The 17,868-nt window shown below is 39.1% G+C and overlaps 1 long non-coding RNA gene across 1 annotated transcript; it reads left to right on the top strand.

The window, feature by feature from the left end:
* The first annotated feature begins 1,200 nt into the window (after positions 1-1,200).
* Positions 1,201-3,219, top strand: LOC141656018 (uncharacterized). The gene is made up of 3 exons (XR_012548288.1): positions 1,201-1,411; positions 1,494-1,562; positions 2,915-3,219. It is a non-coding gene; the product is annotated as an uncharacterized LOC141656018 (long non-coding RNA).
* Positions 3,220-17,868: the final 14,649 nt, after the last annotated feature.

The raw sequence follows: 17,868 nt of genomic DNA on the forward strand, positions 1-17,868 counted from the left end.
ACTCTTCACAATTCTTCTATTAACTTGCAGTTACTCTAATTAAGGTTGATTTAAAAATATAGATCTACCATATAATTTTACACAAGTGACAATACAACACTAACCAACGACGTAGCAATTCACAACGGTTATGGTTGTATTTACCACCATTTTGATACTTCACATTATAAATGCATAGTTGGTATTTCTTAAGATGAGGTTAAATAACACCGTACTTGGATGGATTGGACAAGCTTAGTATTAATCCCTAGATATTATGCTTTTGTCCTATGTATGTATTTTATTTGATCCGTTTTAAATTTAAGACGGGGTATTAGAATTTAGAACGTAAATATTGATATGCCAACGGGGTAGGAAAACCATTTTATACATCTTTACTTAAATGCGTATGAGAACATAAACATTGATACGTCAACGGGGTAGAAAAATAACATGCATTGCATTGCAATAGTTCCAGTTTGTGCAATAACAATTGGGTAAATAAAATATGAAGTTTCATACTCCCTTGATTCCTTTCGTCCCGATCATTCGTTTACCTTTGGTTTGGACACAAATGCCAAGAAAAGAGGAGAAAGTCAATTATTAAATAACAAGTCAATTAAATTGAGTGTGCAGTAATAAATTACTTATTAAAAGCATTCCTAAAATATAAAGGCACACAATTGATTGAGACAACCCAAAATGGAATAAGCAAACAAATGAGTGGGACAAAGGGAGTTTCATATAAGGAGTTACTTATCCATTGTTTTACACAATTTGGGTACAGATCAAGCTTTGGTCCTGAATTTGGGTGTCGGGTAGGATTATTCGGATCAGCTCAATTTTAACAAGTCTAAGTTACCTCAACCGCCTACTTCGACTACTTGCCAATAACTTATCAAAAGTCGAGAAAAGAATCATAGTATTTCGAATAAAAAAAATCATAGTATCAAAAGTGTACGGGTAGTAGACAAAGTGAAATTTTCTAAAATTTAATAATTTATTAAATCCAAAAAATATGTAAGTTATTTCTTTTAATAATACTTTCCGTTTCCACCCGTGCAGTGCACGGGTTCAAAAACTAGTAAAAGTATAATAGAAGAACCACTATACATTAGACGGACGCTTTTCTATCCATTTTTTTTCCCGCCCACCTATCTAACCCTAATAAACTAATCTACTCAAGCATATCCCGCCTCAGCCAGTCAGCCGTATATCTCTACAGCCCTCCTAATTTCGCGCTTAAGAGTGCTTAATTGACTTAACCCTAAATAATACAAAGCTCTCGAAGTTCGCTATTCCGGCATCATACTCAGATCGATCATCGCTGCTCCTCTTTCTTTTCATTTTCGCTGCCTACTTCTTGAATAATGAAGCAATTAGCAACAGGTATATCATGGTGCTATTGATTATAAAATTCATTATTAAAGAGGTAATTAGTTTTCCGCTATTCGCTAGGATTAGTATTTTCAATTAATTACATAGTACTAATTATTACTTTGTGAATAATTTAGATTGATTAGGCATGTACAAGTTTTATATATGTTATACTGGTTGAAGGAGCTTTAATCTGTCTTGCGAGGGTATGTAACTTTTTTACCTCTTCTTCTTCTTCCATGTATCACTTTCGTTTGTATCAACAAATCTGTTGTGTTGATTTTTGCTTAAATTCAAATTCATGTGATTTTATTCTTTCCATATATTACGCAAACAATTAAATTTGGTAGAATATATAATATGTGATTTTATTTATACATTGTCCACTTTAATCAACAAATTTGTTGTGTTTATTTTTCACTTATATTACGCAAACAATTAAATTTGGCTTTATGATCTTTTTTTATTGTGCAATCAAAATTTTCTCTACCACCCTGGAATGTGTTTTAGATTACGTATATTGCTTTCAACTATGCCAATAGAAACTGCATTTAAGAGATAAATTTATGTTAAATATGCAAATGTTTTAACATAAAATAACAATTACTAAGATACGGATTTTTAGCAACTACAATTGGTAACATTACATAGAGTTATAGGTGAAAAAACTAAATAAGGCTGATTGTTTAAAACAAATTTGCAAGTTACTTACATTTATGCAATCTTTTTTCTTCGTTGCAGTAGTAAATTTAAATTTCTCATTGAATGATTTTATGGATATAATTTGAAGTGATTTTGTCCAAACAACAATAGGACTATAGGAGTATATTGTTGGTGAATGAAAAAATTGTCGATGGTAAATCAATGTGTTACGGAGTGACTTTCGACGATGCCTTATTAAGTTATTAGTGAACATTGTTCTTTGGTCCTTTTTTGGTGAACATTATTTCTTTACTTTGACGATGCTTCTGAGCCATTTTGAGGGATTAGTCACAACTTTGTATCAGTGGAGAACGATGACCCAACCCAGTCTTTGATTTTCTTACGGTGTGGGTGCTGCTTCCACTAGATCAACCAAACAACCCCTAAGTATTATGTTGTCGAGGGCAAGATTATATTCACTATAATAATCTTCTTGGTTTATTGATGGTTTTGGACTCGTTAGTTGACTTACGACATATGTCAAATGGTCATTCAAGACACAAGCAAATTTGTCAAATTTCATTTTCTTATTAGGATCCATCAATTGTACTCCGTATGAAATTTTAGTTTGTTATGCTTACGACCGTCTTAACTTAAAACCCATCACAACCTTCTTTTATTTCCATCTCTATTTTAATTGTATGTAAAAGCGATTTAAGTTAAGACGGTCTTAATAATGAAAATTTTAAATCATATTCCCTGCCTTTATTCTCCCTCTCATCTCTCAAACTTCTTTCGTGGTATTCCTACCTAAAAAATCTCAACCTATCCTTTTTTCGCTGCAATGTTCTAACTATGGTTCTATCGGATCTATCCCTGTTAAACTCTTCTCACATTTTCCTATTATTAAGTGTAGGTATATAGCCATATAGGGTTGGGTTGAAGAAAGGTGGACAAAAGTGGCAATGACAAATGAGACTGCGGAACTACACGGTTGTTAGATACTCCCTGTTCATCTGTACAAAAATATTACTCATCGACGGGACTTTGTTGGTGGCTCCAAGTTATAGGTAGAGAGAAGGTTTAAGTTAATCATAACGCATGCTTAAGTGGAAAATTAATTGTGGAGATGACATTGTTTGGTGTGTTATCTGTCGTCACCTCTAACTGATGTGCGGTCAAGTAGTTACAATGAATTTGAATATTCAGTTTGTGTTGTTTTATTTGATTTTAGAAATGACAGTGTTTGTGCGTGTACCAAAAACGAAATGACATTGTTTGTTATAATCTTTTTGATCGTGAACCCTAAAACTTTGGAGAGACGGTCTCTAAGTTATTGAGAAATCATTTTGTTATACCTATTTATATATTTTTTGGTACTCCTTTTATTATTGATTCTGCTTCAAAATGTATCATTCATTTGGTAAATGTTTTCATAATTATCGTACCTATTGTATCTTATATTGTAATCATTTTTATTAGTATCTCAGTTTATAGTATTCGTACTCATTAAAATGGCAGACATGATTATTTTCTAAAATCTGAGTTAATAAGCGTTTGTGGGCTTTATGCTAGACCTGGCGAATTTGTCATTCGGGTTGGGTTCGGGTTCGGGTCAGGTCACATCAGGTCGGGTCATTTTTAGGTCGGATCACTTCGGATCGAGTCATTTTGGTCGGGTCAATCTGGGTCGTTTGGGTCATTTCGGGTTATGATTTTACCATAATTAAGTCATTTCGTGTCATTTTGGGTCCATCATGTCATTTTGGCTCGCTTAAGTCGGGTCACTTTGAGTTGGGTCACTTTAGGCCGGGTCACTTTCGGCTCGGGTCACTTCGGGTGATACATTTCGGGTCAATTTCTGCTCTCGGGTTAGCCTTATTAAGTCGTATCAGCTTTGCCAGATCGACTTTATGCTAAACTTCCACAGAGGAATCGGTAGCATACCTGAAGCCACTTATCCATCCATCCATAAAGGAATCAGTTGAGCGAGTTGCAATTTCCACCATGGCGGTTGGAAAAGAAATTTTTTATTTATTTATTACGTTTTATATATCTTTGGCAATAAATTTGTAACAAAAAAATTTTAGAAATTATTTTAAATATGCCCGTGCAATTTTGCACGGGTTCTAAACTAGTAAGAGACTATAGGTCTATCCCAAATAAATTACCAAATAATTACATACTCCGTAACTCAGATGCTTAAGAATTGAAAATAACATAAAGTCAAGATGAACAACAAACATGAAAATAAAAGGGTTTAGAGAATCATTGAAATCAAGTAAAAGAGTTATATACTTAAGGAGTCGTTTGTTTGATCAAGGAACTTAATTTTCCTAGGAACTTCAATTTCATGGGAATTAAGTTCCTGCATCCAATTCAAGTGAATTTGACAAAAGTGTTTGGTTGCTCATGTAGGAATTAAATTCCATGGGAACTTCCAATGACCAAGGGGGGAGTAGGTAAGCCAATTCCTACATCATGTAGGCATTGGAAGTTCCTGAGAACTTCTAATTCCCCCATTTTCCAAAAAATATGGCAACCAAACAACCCATGTTTTTGCAATTCATGTGATTTTCCAATTCCTGTGTTTTTCAAGTGTCAACCAAACAACCCCTTAAAATACCTACCTGTATGCCGTATGATGTATTGCTATATCAACCAATCATCCCTAATATTGGTACTTTTCTTAAACCACAAAGACAAACCATAGGATTATAGGTTTTGGATTGCTCAGTTCGATAAGGATCGTGCTGATAACGTGTTATAGAATAAGGACTTTTTAGTTGCGCATCAAAAACACACGAATTGTAATTCATGGGAAGTGTGAAAATAACTATTTGTTTGGTTGCCCCAATTCATGTGAATTGGTACTTCCTAGGAACTCTAATTCCTCCATAATGGAGGAAGTTGGTACTTCCTAAGAACTCTAATTTCTCCATAATAGACGAAAAGGCTACATGTACACGGGGTGTACAAGGCCCTTGGTACACAGGCCAATGAGCGCAGGCCAAGTGGAGTTTGGTAGGTACCATATGAAATCTTTTTCAAATAAGTTTTTAGAGGGAAAAATTTGAAAATTTTGAATTTCAAATTCAAAAAGAGACAACTTATTAATTGCTACACTTTCCAAAGATCATTAGCAATATTAATCTAATTTTTTTATACTAATCTCTATACTAATTATTTTTTGTTTCTTATATTTATTTTATGTTCTTATTTATTTTAACCATCAATTATTCCTTTCTCTAACTAAAAAAAATCGTTTCTCTCACTTAGAAAAATCATTATATTTTTTTTCGAAATCTATTAATCCATAAAAAAAATAGTTTCTCTCAATTTAAAAAATCAGTATATTTTTTTCCCAAATCTAATAATTCATAAAAAAAATCAGTATATTTTTTTTCCCAAATCTAATACTCCCTCCAATCCTCTATTTTCTTCCTCTTTACTTTGAGTACAAGAATTAAGAAATGAAGTATTATATTGATAAAAAGTTGGGTGGGGTTTAGTGATAGGAGAGAGGGATGAATAATTAAGAGTTAAATCATGAATTGTGGGCCACAAATATTAAAGTAAGGAATAAAATAGGATTAAAAGAGTTGGGTGGGTGGGGTAATAGGAGAGAGGTATGAATAAAATAAGAGTAAAAAGTTTCCAAAAATAGAAAGGGGAAGAAAACCTGAATAACCGTTTTAGGAAATAGGGAAGAATATGGTGAATTGGAGGGAGTAATCCATAAAAAAAAAAATCAGTATATTTTTTTTTCCAAATCTAATAATCATATTTAATTATTAAAATCTCATACGATATTTCAGTTGTATCGACACCATCATCATCTTTCAAATATGAGTTTTAGTCAATCTTGTTCTTGCGATTCACATTATTATCATAACTTGGTTCCAATCCGTCAACTCGTGAAAAAAATGGACCTAACAAAGGAAGGTTTTATTTATCGTTGTCCCTTATGGAAGCTATATTTATGTTTATAGCTCAAAATAATTTAATTAGTATAATATCTATGTTTATTGCTCTAATTAATTTTTAATGCATCTTTAGAATGAAGATTGTGGTTACTTCATATGGGATGAATGCGTGGAGGTTGATCGGAACTTGAACAGGTTGATTGATCTAAACAACTCTCTGGAGGATAGGTTACGCCAATTGACATCGGAAAATATTAAATTGAAATCTCAGAAGTTACGTGCTACTAAATCAGAAAAGTTAGCTCGTCGGTTATTGTATTATTCATGGGTTGTATTTGTATTATTACTCTCAATTTGTATTGTGATAATACTACATAAATAAGAGAAGAAGCTTTAATTTCTTATTCATTGTTGATAGTTGTCCAATATTCGTTGTCGATCAAAAATAATTTCGGTCTCGTTTTGTTATGCTTGATTATTTTGGTGTTAAAAACTTAAAATGAATCAATTGCAAAAAAAGAAAAAATTTAATTTGTAATGTGTTAACTTTGCAAATTGCAAATGACATCTACTGACTGACGGCCCAAGTAAATGAATCGATGAAAATGGCCCAATTGAGGAAGTAAATGGGTCGATGAAAATGACTCAATTGAGGAAGTAATAATGGGTCTAGTTACCGAAGGCCCAAGTAAGTTAGTTGATAAATAAAATGACCCCAAATTGTTATATAAGACCTATATTTTGATTGGGCTTTTCCCCTATTGGGGCCACATTCCTAATGGCCTGGTTTTAACATAGAAACATGGTAAATGAATAATAATGGCCCAAGTGAATAATGGTCAGTCCTACCAAATTAAATTGCATGATGATTTGTAGTAGCATAAGATCTTGTTGTGGCGTTTGTTACTCGCTTGGCCGTGTTCTACTCATGTGCCGGATTTTTTTTGGATTAAATTTAGTCGTCACACATTGGTAAATTACGGGTATTTTTTTAACGAAGAACGTAAGATAGTAATTAAAAAAAAATAACAGGACTTTGAAAAGGAAAATGGGTAGTTGATAATCATAGATCCATTAGAAAATATAAACCAACCTTTTAATCCTTACAAAATACGTACTATATAAATCATATTTAACCTAACTAAAAACCAAGAAATTCAAGTTGATCAAGCTCCAACTCAATTTTCCGGATTTCAATCACCCATTGTTCACGATTAGCTTTCACTTCATGTATAAGAGCTTCCATATTTTCCTGCACGTCCTTCATCCCTCTATTTATTGCCCGCTGCCTTGTCACCTCCGCTTGGTCTATTAGATCAGCCAACTGAGTGTCAATCTCTCGCAACTAAGCGAGTTTGTTTCTGCGATTGATAGTGTATTGTACTAATATAGGAATGAATTGTCTAACCATCTGAAATTCATACGAGTTAATTAAATTAAAAATAAAATGTTATGTAAAAAGAAAATTGGATGACAACCATTCATATGTCATCGCCAATATGCACATAAACCATTTATATTCAATTAAAAAATAATTATGATTGAAGAGTTATTAAATTGATTGTCACAAACATGCAAAAATCATTTATGATTTTAAACTTATACAAACGATTTCATTTAAAAGAAAGAATGGCTAAATACCTTGATGAAATGAGTAGTAAAAAAGAAATAATGGTTAAAATACCTTGATGAATGATGAATGAATTAGTAACAAGAGTTGTGAACAAGTTTGGACTCCTCCTTACAAGTATATATGAGATCTAGAGTTTGTGTTGTAAAGGGAGTTTTATTTTTGTAGATGAATGTAAAATAGTGTCATTTTCCTTTTATAATGGAGATAAAGACTGTAGATACCCGTATCCGTCGATATTGGAATTTATAGAGAACCCGACAAACACCCGATGATGATAGGACACATGTATTCCTTAGTTGTCATTGTCATTATTTGGAGCTCGTTTTACGAGGTAGAATGGGCGTCGTCGATGAAGTATTTTATTAATTTAAATGATATTTAAATTAATGTTTTTTTAAAAGGGAATTCATTTTATTATTTTAAATGATATTTAATTTAATGTTTTTAGTGAGTTCATTTTGCTAATTTGAATGATATTTAAATTATGGTTTTTTAGGTAAATTCAATTTATTTTATTTTATTTTGAATTTATTTTCCCAAGTTTATTTTATTGAAAATAAAATAAATAATTGATTTGAAAAATCATTTTATGAGTATATTTGATTTGAAAAGTCATTTATTTTAATCTATTAATTGATTTGAAAAATCGATTTTAAAAGCGAAGAACTCGTTTTTAACCGTGTGTTTTGAGCTCGATTTTAGCTCGGTTTTTAAGCCCGTTTCCTTTGCGAATTGGCACGAATCTCGATTACACTAACCAACCTATACCAATACCCATCAACCCATGTTCGAATCCCCTCACAAGCGGCCCAAATCCTCATCCCAAACAGGCCACAAGCAGCCCGCAAAACACCAATGCAGTCCCCTGTTTTTGCGTGTCAATTCGCGAGCCCAAACCCGCTCCAAACACTACCAAGACCCGTACCCATTAACCCTAACCCATACCTAGTATCCTACCCATATTATCCTAGCTTAATCACCAAGAAAACCCCCCTCAAACCCTCACAAAAACCGATGGACAGCAGCCATACAGGATTGAGCCCGACTGCCTCCTCCTCTCTTTTAACCTACTTTAACTCCCTATAAATACCACCCCTTCACCATACAATCATTCCTCTAAGTCCTACATACATCCAAGCATCACATACAAGCTTTAAACCTCAGAAACAAACCCTAAACATCCTTCAAAAACCCTAAACAAAACCGACACACAAACTGAAACTGTTTGTGTGTCCTCTTCGAAAACCCTTTCGTTCCTCCATCAAACCTCCATAAAAACTCGAGTTTCTTGTTCCTAATTAACCACATAACATCCATATACACATTAGGCAAAGAATTACGAGCCAAATTGCCCTTGAGAGTACACGAAATCCCTCGAAAAACAGAGTGAAATAACACTCTGTTTTCGCGGTTTCTTCTTGTCTGTCCAGTTCTGTTTGTGCTCGTTTTTCGTGCCCATTAACCCAAAACGAGCAGGGGTTGATTTAAGATCCTTGTTCTCCTCTCTTTCTAGTTTCCAAAACATCTTTCGGATCGAATTTTCGTCGTGAAACGAGGGAGATATCACTGTTTTAAAATCGCTGTCCAGAAACTTTCCAAAACGCGTGTTTGCTTTATTCTTCGTCGACGACGGCCTCTCGAGATAAAATCTACCATCGATTACGACCCAAGACGGTGTCAACGATACATGTAGGTTGAGGGTGCATCAAATCCCCTTTTCTCTCCTTTTTTTTTATTTCGTTTTTTTATGCCTTTTTTATAGTTTGTTTTTGTTTGTTTTCGTTTTGTTTATCGTTTGTTTTAATTAACTATGAAACTAGTTAGTCCGATTATGAGTTAAAGTACCACCACGAACACCCGCGTTGACTTGAGATGGGAAAAGAAACCGCTACTTCTGTCGGTCGTACACCCCCGTCTCATTTACATATCCTCGTGTTCAAGGTAGGGCATAAATAAAACGAGTTGTCTAACTTTCATCGCTTTCGACCCCTTTCTTCGCTTTCGCCAAATCGATATACCCTAGGACCCGTTGTATGTTAGTTTAACCTCTGATTGTTAACCTATGACGTATTTAGATGACTTTAAATTAATTTAATAATCTAATTAGACACGATAGGTGGCTTCGACGTAAGTTATAAAATCAATCGACGATTCTGTAAATAATTGAATGCATCTCTCTCTTTCACCTAATTTCTCGCTAGTATAAGAGTGCGTGATTAGCACCTTCTTATTGACACTCGATGAGTTAAATTAATTAGCGAATTTGACCTAATTAGACCCTTTAGGCCGTGTAGAATGCACCCTTGCGCGACAATCAATCGACATCGTTTTTAACTCGTTTTCTAACTTGTTTCCTATCCCTTTTCGCAATCATTCGATCTAACCAATGAATCTAACTTAGGAACTAGGTTGGCCTTGTCTTGGCCGTGAGGTTGCCGTGGGTTTGGGCCGTGAGTTGGCCGTGGGTTTTGTCTTTCCTATTTCGTTTCTCTTTCCTTGTTTGTCATTCGTTCTTTGTTTGTTTTGTAGCTTGTAATTCATAGTTTGTTTATCGAGTTTTAACCTTTCAAGTTTGTTTTCTTTTATCGAGTCAAATGATTTCTAAAACCTTAGTCTTGTTTGGTTAGACGGTTGTTCCCCAATGTTTGTAGAAGCGTAGTAAACTGCATGTTGTCTAAAGCGACATGGCCCTTGTTTATGCTAATGCATGCTTTGGTGCGTAGCCTTATGTCTAATTCGATGAGATTAAGCGCGAGCACGCATTACGAGGAGTGACCCAAGGACCGTGGGTCATGTGAGCCGTGGGCCACCCTCATGTGCACGGTTTTCAAGGCCCAATGGCCGTGTGTTTTGTGTCATGTATTGCGTCGTGTGTATAGCTTTGTATTTAGATCGAGTTGTATCTTTAATTTGTTGTTGTGTCGGCATGAAATGCCTGGTTTGTAATAGGTAGATCCCAACGGCTCCCCCATTCCCCATCAAGCCTTGTTTGTTTCGTTTGAATGTTGCTAGATCAATCAACCCACATGCTAAATTACAACTTTGACAAAGTTAGTTTAGTTGCATCTAAAACGACATAGAAATTGTTGTCACATGATAGGGTTAAAACAACGTTTGCATTTCATACATCGTAGTAGCTATGACCTTGTTTGAAATCCGACACTTGACTTAGTAGAGGCCGTTATTGACGGGCGGGGTTGGGTGTCCTTATGGGCTTCCCAACACGTACCCTCACCCCTTACTCAAGATCTATGGTTTGTGGATCCGTCTAAATACCATTGGATTACGAGAGTCATTCAAATCGAGTGATATAGGGTACAAGTCTTTATCTTTAATCACTCGTAGTCGATGGGCTTTATGCTTTTCGATGAAAGGTGTAAAGTTGACTTGAACGGTTCCAAGTTCCCATAAAACTTGGTGGCGACTCTAGTTTGTCTTAATTCGATTCGAAAGAACCTCGAGTCGATTATGCCTAGTGTGGATCCCGCGGACGCAGCCTCCCGAGGGCCTTGTCCACAGATTTGGCGACTCCGCTGGGGAAAAGAGGACTAGTTACACTGTGTTTCTAGGGTCTTTTCCTCCGAGGTGAAACTTGAAAAGAAAGTGTTGGAAAGTAAAACATTACTCATAGTGCTACGATTCATGCATAAACCCTTAAGGACTTGCCCGGGCCGTCCCAGCGTTTCTTCGTGATGCGTGGGGGGCGACGTCCCACTATGCTAGGAAGCTGCACATTGCTCGCTTCCACTTCACCTCGCGTGGTTCTTGATGGTGGGGACGATCTTCTAGGTACTCTACCTTAAGACACCTTGCTCTATAAGACCGCAAAAGGATGGAGGGCATAGACCTTCTTATAGAAGACTTGCCGAGACTTAGAGATGTCTAGGAGCATACATCCTTACAACATGAGAATGACAATGTGCAATTTGTTTTCCCGAGTCTTTTTCGAAATTTCCCATGTCCTTTTCAAAACCGAACTTTTGAACAACTTACTTTCGAAATAGCATGGTTTTAAAAACGCGAATGCCGCCCCAAATAGGACTAGAATTTTCGGCCCAAAAATGAGCTTTTATAGCGCGTCGCCCATTTCAAATCTCATTTTCGAATCAATCTTTCGTTTTTTTTTCAAAACCAATCCAAAATGCCTCTCGAACCTCAACCAAGCATGAAATGCGTCAAGTCGTGTCCAGGTCATGGCCGTGTTAGGCCGGGTGTGTTTCGTTCTAAGAGTCTAGAACACGACCTTGTTGGGTCACCCAAGCTCACCTCTTGGGCCTTGAGCCATGTTGGTCGACCTTTTGGTCTAGGATAGTCCACAAAAACGCCCAAGCTAGGCCATTTAGGGCGTTTCACCCGAACCTATGGGCTATGTTAGTCCAATCACGGGTTTGGCCACACCGAGTCCGGTTTATAACCGATTTATGACAGTTTGAGTCATGTCGTTTTGTCGAGTCTAAAATGAACCAAGGTCTAGATCCAACCGTGAGTCGAACCTCTGGTTAGTCAATCTCAAGTCGAAGTCTTTGTTTGAGTCAAGTTGGGGTCGTGTCTTTAAGTGTGCAGGGGCTTTTACTTTAAATATTGACTCAGTACGGGGTTTTCTTGTAGAAAGGCCGCCAAAAACCCGACGTCAAGCAATGGAAGATGCTATCAACAAGCTCACCGAGGCCGTGAACCTCATGATGACCCGCATGGATGCAATTGAATCTAAGCTGGGTGAAGATTCCCCTCCATTTACCCCACCTCTGACCGATCTGGAGAAACGGTTCAAGTTCATCGAAGACCATTTGAAACTCTCCCAGGGGAAGAACATTCACTATGAGAATGCTAGGGCCTATGCCCAAGTTCAGGATAAGTTGCCCACGAACATGGTACTCACTGACATCCCAAAGTTTAAGGGCACAGAAGATCCAGTCCACCATGTTAAGGCCTATAAGGGGTACTTAGCACTGAAGGGAGTACCTGCTGACATGCTCTCTGAAATTTTCGCCCAATCTCTGGATGAACACCCGAAGGCGTGGTTCTATAATCTTGACCTTAAGAACTTCCCCACTTTCGAAGATATTACGGTGGAGTTAGTAAGCACTATCTTGACAATGTTGAGATTCAAACCAACATAAGAACTTTGGAGGTTATGACACAAAAGGAGAAAGAGGGCTTTACCGAGTTCCTCGCAAGATGGCGCAACAAAGCGTGAAGTTGGCTAAGAAGCCTGATGAAGTTGAAATGGTAGATACGTTCGTGAAGAATTTACGACTTTTATCGTAATGCTCTGAAATACCAAAATTTTGGTTCTTTCAAAGAATTGATAAGGATCGGGATAAAGGTAGAGGACGATGTCCGAATTGCTGAAGCTGAGAAGCCAAAGGGATACCAAGGGGCTTCGTCATCTAAAGCAAAAGCACCCGCAGCGGCCCACTTTGTTGAAACTGTCAATCTCCTAGATGGACAGTAAAAAAGGCCTCCACGCCAAGCTCCGAGGGTATTCACCGATATCGGGTGCACTTACGCCTATGCTCTCCAAAGGCTCATGGCCCAAGGAAAGTTAAAGCCCATTGGTCCAACTCCGGACCCTCCTGCTGATCAACAAGGCAAATGGTACAAACCGAATGCCTCATCAGTGCCTTTCATCAAGGGAAGGGACACGATATCAAAGGTGCTTTAGACTAAAGCACGAAATTCAAGATATGATTGAGAACGGAACGCTCCCAATCCCGGCCATAAAGCCCAATAACGTCACCAATCCGTTTGGCGACCACACTAACTTTGTCTCTACCGAAGATAGTGTCGATTACTCTCACTTGATTCGCCCATGTCGTCTAAAAGGGGTTTTCGTCGGAAGAATATTCGTAGATTGCTCTGAATTCCTACCAAACTCGAGAAACGAGATTACATTCGGGGATTTTGTTGTCGATTGTACCCCTTACATTCTCCGAAGCGGCAATGAAATCAATGGCGTTTGGGCCGATGACGAGGATGATGTTTACCTCGTCAAAGGTGCGACAATTCCTCACACCCAAGAAGAAATCTTAAAGGTGAGGCAAGATGCCCTAGAGTCAAACCATTTGACTAGATCCGGGCGCCCATATCGTGTGGAGAAAGCTAAGGATATCCCGAGTAAGGCACCTCAAAAGGAGCCGGCAGTGGTCGAAGTTCTTGGTGAAGGGTCGACCTCCGAGGCTTCCCTCATCAAGCAACTCCAAAAGACTAAGGCCGACGTATCTATCTGGCAACTTATCCTGAGCTCTTTCGAGCATCGTCAAGCTTTGTTACAAGCTTTGATGAACATGACCGTGTCGTCAAGTACTACTCCCCGCGGACATGGTCACTCACATCGCCCGAATCGGCCTCGATTACCAACGCCGTGACATTCTCCGACGAAGATCTGCCACCGTTCGGGCCTCGACATAACCTGGCCCTCTATATTGCTACCGTGTGTCTCAACAAGCATATCCCTATGACCTTGGTTGACGACGGATCGGCCGTCAACGTACTCCTCTCGAAAACGGCGCACATTCTCGGGCTTGGAGAAGAATGACTTCATCCCCACTACACGATACATCCGGGCATTCGATGGCACTGTGCGTCGAGTGAGTGGACTTGTCGACCTAGTAGTACAGACTGGGCAAGTGGAAAAGAAAGTGAGTTGCCAAGTGATTCACATTTGCTCATCCTTCAACTTATTGTTGGGAAGACCTTGGATCCACGCTACAAGGGCCGTAACATCAACGCTGCATCGAAAAATCAAGGTCCCACTCAATGGCAAAACCGTCACCATTGACGCCACGCCAATTACTGTAGCGGGAGGAGACATTACTTCCGAAGTAAGGGTCGAAGCTACCAATGACGCATGTGGTTTCGAGATCGTCAACATGATCGAGCTGAACTCCGAAAATATGGATCTATATACGGGAAGTCATGTCTGCGAGGTGATTCTCAAAACTGGGAAGTACTTCGGTTTTTCATTATATCCTAGAAAGGAGGAGGCTTTCGAGTTGAAACCACCCGTAGCCAAAGGAGTAACCTTCGAGCTTGGATATGAGCCCACTGAGAAAGATCTACGGGAAAAGAAGGGAAGAACGATCGAAGATCGCGATATTAAAATGGGACCGTATCACCTAACTCTCAATGGTCACTTCGTGAAAGCTGGGGAAGAGCTCCCTTGCATGGACTTCCCCGAACCTATCTTTGACCCAAAAAAGAACCTTATGGTCCCAGGAATCGAAGTATTCCAAGATTGCTACTACATCCCTGAAGACATTCGACCGTGATGCGGAGAAACCAAACCGGATCCAATAAATGACGAGAAAAGCTATGGGTCTCCTTTTCGGTGAAGAGAAGAAATCACCAATACCAAACGAAGATTTGGTAAGCATGATCCTGAGAAGCGAGCGGTTTGACCCATCTACCCTCATCACCGATGTGGATCCTCTTAGGACCAACACGGGATGGCGTAAAAACAATCAAGTGGATCGACAACAAAGGACTCCTTTTCAAGTTGACAACGGGAGAAGGAGAGATGTTCAAGCCGACGATGTTACCGATTCCCGAGTCCGAGCCGAGTCCGAGTCCGAGTCCGAGTTAGGTCCTAAGATTGAGTCTAAGGAGTCAGGTGTTGAAAATACCCCTCCCTAGCTTTCCCTTCCTATGCACCTTTTCCTAATGGTGGTATTCCGGGCCTGTCCCGAATACCCCTATCTCGCCACCGAGCTCCGACCGGTTGGCTCAAATGTTAGCGCATTTCGCGCAATTTCAAATCAATAATAATATGAACCCGTTTGCTTACGACTCGTCTTACTTACATTGCAATTCAATTTTTGAAAATGATTGTTTTAATAATGACATTGAGACTGGGGTCGAGGATGAACAGTTGGTCGAAGAAGAAGAAGAAGAAGAAATGGAACCACCTCTACGATTTGATAAAAGGGTTGGAAGAGTACGAACAGAAAACCTCGGTCATCGAAGATACCGAAACCATCAATGTAGGTACAACCTTAGAACCACAGGAGCTTAAAATAGGAACTACTTTAAGTCCCACCGAAAGACAGGGGTTCATTGATTTGTTGCATGAGTTCAAAGATGTTTTCGCATGGTCCTACAAAGACATGCCAGGCATTGATAGGGAAATTGCAGAGCACAGGATCCCAATCAAGCCGGGTATAAGCCGATCAAAGCGAAGCTACGCAAAATGCACACAGATTGGTCTTTGAAAGTCAAGGAAGAAATCGACAAGCAACTCAAAGCTGGGTTCATCAAGGTGTCGTAATACTCTGACTGGGTGGCTAACGTCGTTCCAGTGCCTAAGAAAGATGGTAAAGTTCGGGTTTGTGTGGACTTCCGGGATTTAAACAAGGCAAGTCCGAAGGACGATTTCCCATTACCTCACATCGACATCCTGGTTGACAACACGGCAAAACACGCGTTACTTATCCTTTATGGATGGATACGCCGGTTATAATCGATTAAGATGGCGAAGGAAGATATGCATAAGATCTGCGTTCGAACGCAATGGGAACCTCTTGCTACACAAGAATGCCTTTTGGGTTGATAAACGCAGGGGCCACATATCAGAGGACCGCGACAACATTGTTACATGATTTGATGCACAAGGAGGTCGAGGTTTATGTCGACGACATGATTGTCAAGTCAAAGGAGCGTGATGGCCACCTTGGTACACTACGCAAATTCTTCGAACGATTGCGCAAGTATAACATGAGGTTGAATCCACAAAAATGCGCATTCGGAGTCACATCCGGCAAACTGTTGGGTCACGTCGTTAGCCACCGTGGCATCGAGGTGGACCCATCAAAAATAAAGGCCATAATGGAAATGCCTCACCCGAAAACCGAGAAGGAAATTCGAGGTTTCCTGGGAAGAATCCAATATATAAGTCGGTTCGTGGCAAGGCTAACGATGATATGCGAGCCAATTTTCAAGAAATTGAAGGTCGGGGAACACGTCGTATGGGATGATCACTGTCAAGCTGCGTTCGATAAGATCAAAGAAATACTATCTTCCCCTCCCGTGCTTAGCCCACCAACGGCTGGGTTACCACTTTTGTTGTATCTTACAGTCACAGATACTGCAATGGGGGCAATGCTGGCGCAAACGGTCGATAAAGAGGAGAGAGCGATTTACTACATTAGTAAAAAGTTCTTGGAGTATGAAATCAAGTATACTCAGCTCGAAAAGACATGTTTGGCTTTAGTATGGGCGACAAAGAAGTTACGGCACTACATGCTCAGTCATAGTGTCTGCATCCACTCGAAGATGGACCCAATCAAATACTTGTTTGAAAAACCAGTTCTGAACGGCAGGGTGTCAAGATGGACTTTAATGCTTTCCGAGTTTGACCTGAAATATGTACCGCTAAAAGTGATAAAGGGAAGGGCGGTTGCAGACTTCCTGGCGGATAACCCGATAGAAGAAACTGAGGTTTTGGATACGTGGTCGTTTCCCGACGAAGATATCGTTCACATAGACAATGATACGTGGGACCTCTATTTCGATGGAGCATCGAACTATAGGGGATACGGGATAGGAGTTCTACTCATTTCACCGGAAGGTGAACATGTCCCTATTTCGATCAAGTTGGACTTTAACGTCACTAATAACGCGGCTGAATATGAAGCATGCCTACTCGGTTTGCACAGTGCTCTCGAGTTAGGCATCAAAAAGCTCGTAGTACATGGGGACTCGTCCCTAGTGATCAATCAGGTGGCCGGGACGTGGAAAACCCGAAGTGATAGCTTGGCTCCGTACCAAGCGAAAATAGAGGAACTAGAAAAGTTGTTCACCGAGGTCAAGTACGTGCACCTCCCCAGAGATGAAAACCGGTTTTTGATGCACTATCAAAGCTAGTCGCTTCCGATCAACATACCGATCACATGGATACTATGCCGATATGTGTCGAACGAAGATCATCACCGCTTATGTTAATGTAATCGGAGACACAGGAAAAAACCGAGGCCGAACCTTGGTATCATGCTATTCTAAAATTTAAAGAATCAGGAGAGTATCCACCCGACATGGATAACCGCGGAAAGCGCGCTATTCGAATGCTAGCCGCTCAGTTCGTTAGAACCAATGACGGACAATTGTACAAGAAGACCGCGCAAAATGTCCTTCTGCGATGCATAGGCTCACCAATCATGCGAAAAGAGTCATGGAAGAAGTCCATGACGGAGAGTGTGGCCCACACATGAATGCCCATATGCTTTGGTTCGTAAAATCATGAGATTAGGGTATTCTGACAACGATGGAGACAGATTGTAGCCAATATGTCAAACATTGCCACAATTGCCAAATCTT

The sequence above is a fragment of the Silene latifolia genome, chromosome 5 (assembly GCF_048544455.1).
Source record: "Silene latifolia isolate original U9 population chromosome 5, ASM4854445v1, whole genome shotgun sequence".
Taxonomy (NCBI): Eukaryota; Viridiplantae; Streptophyta; class Magnoliopsida; order Caryophyllales; family Caryophyllaceae; genus Silene; species Silene latifolia.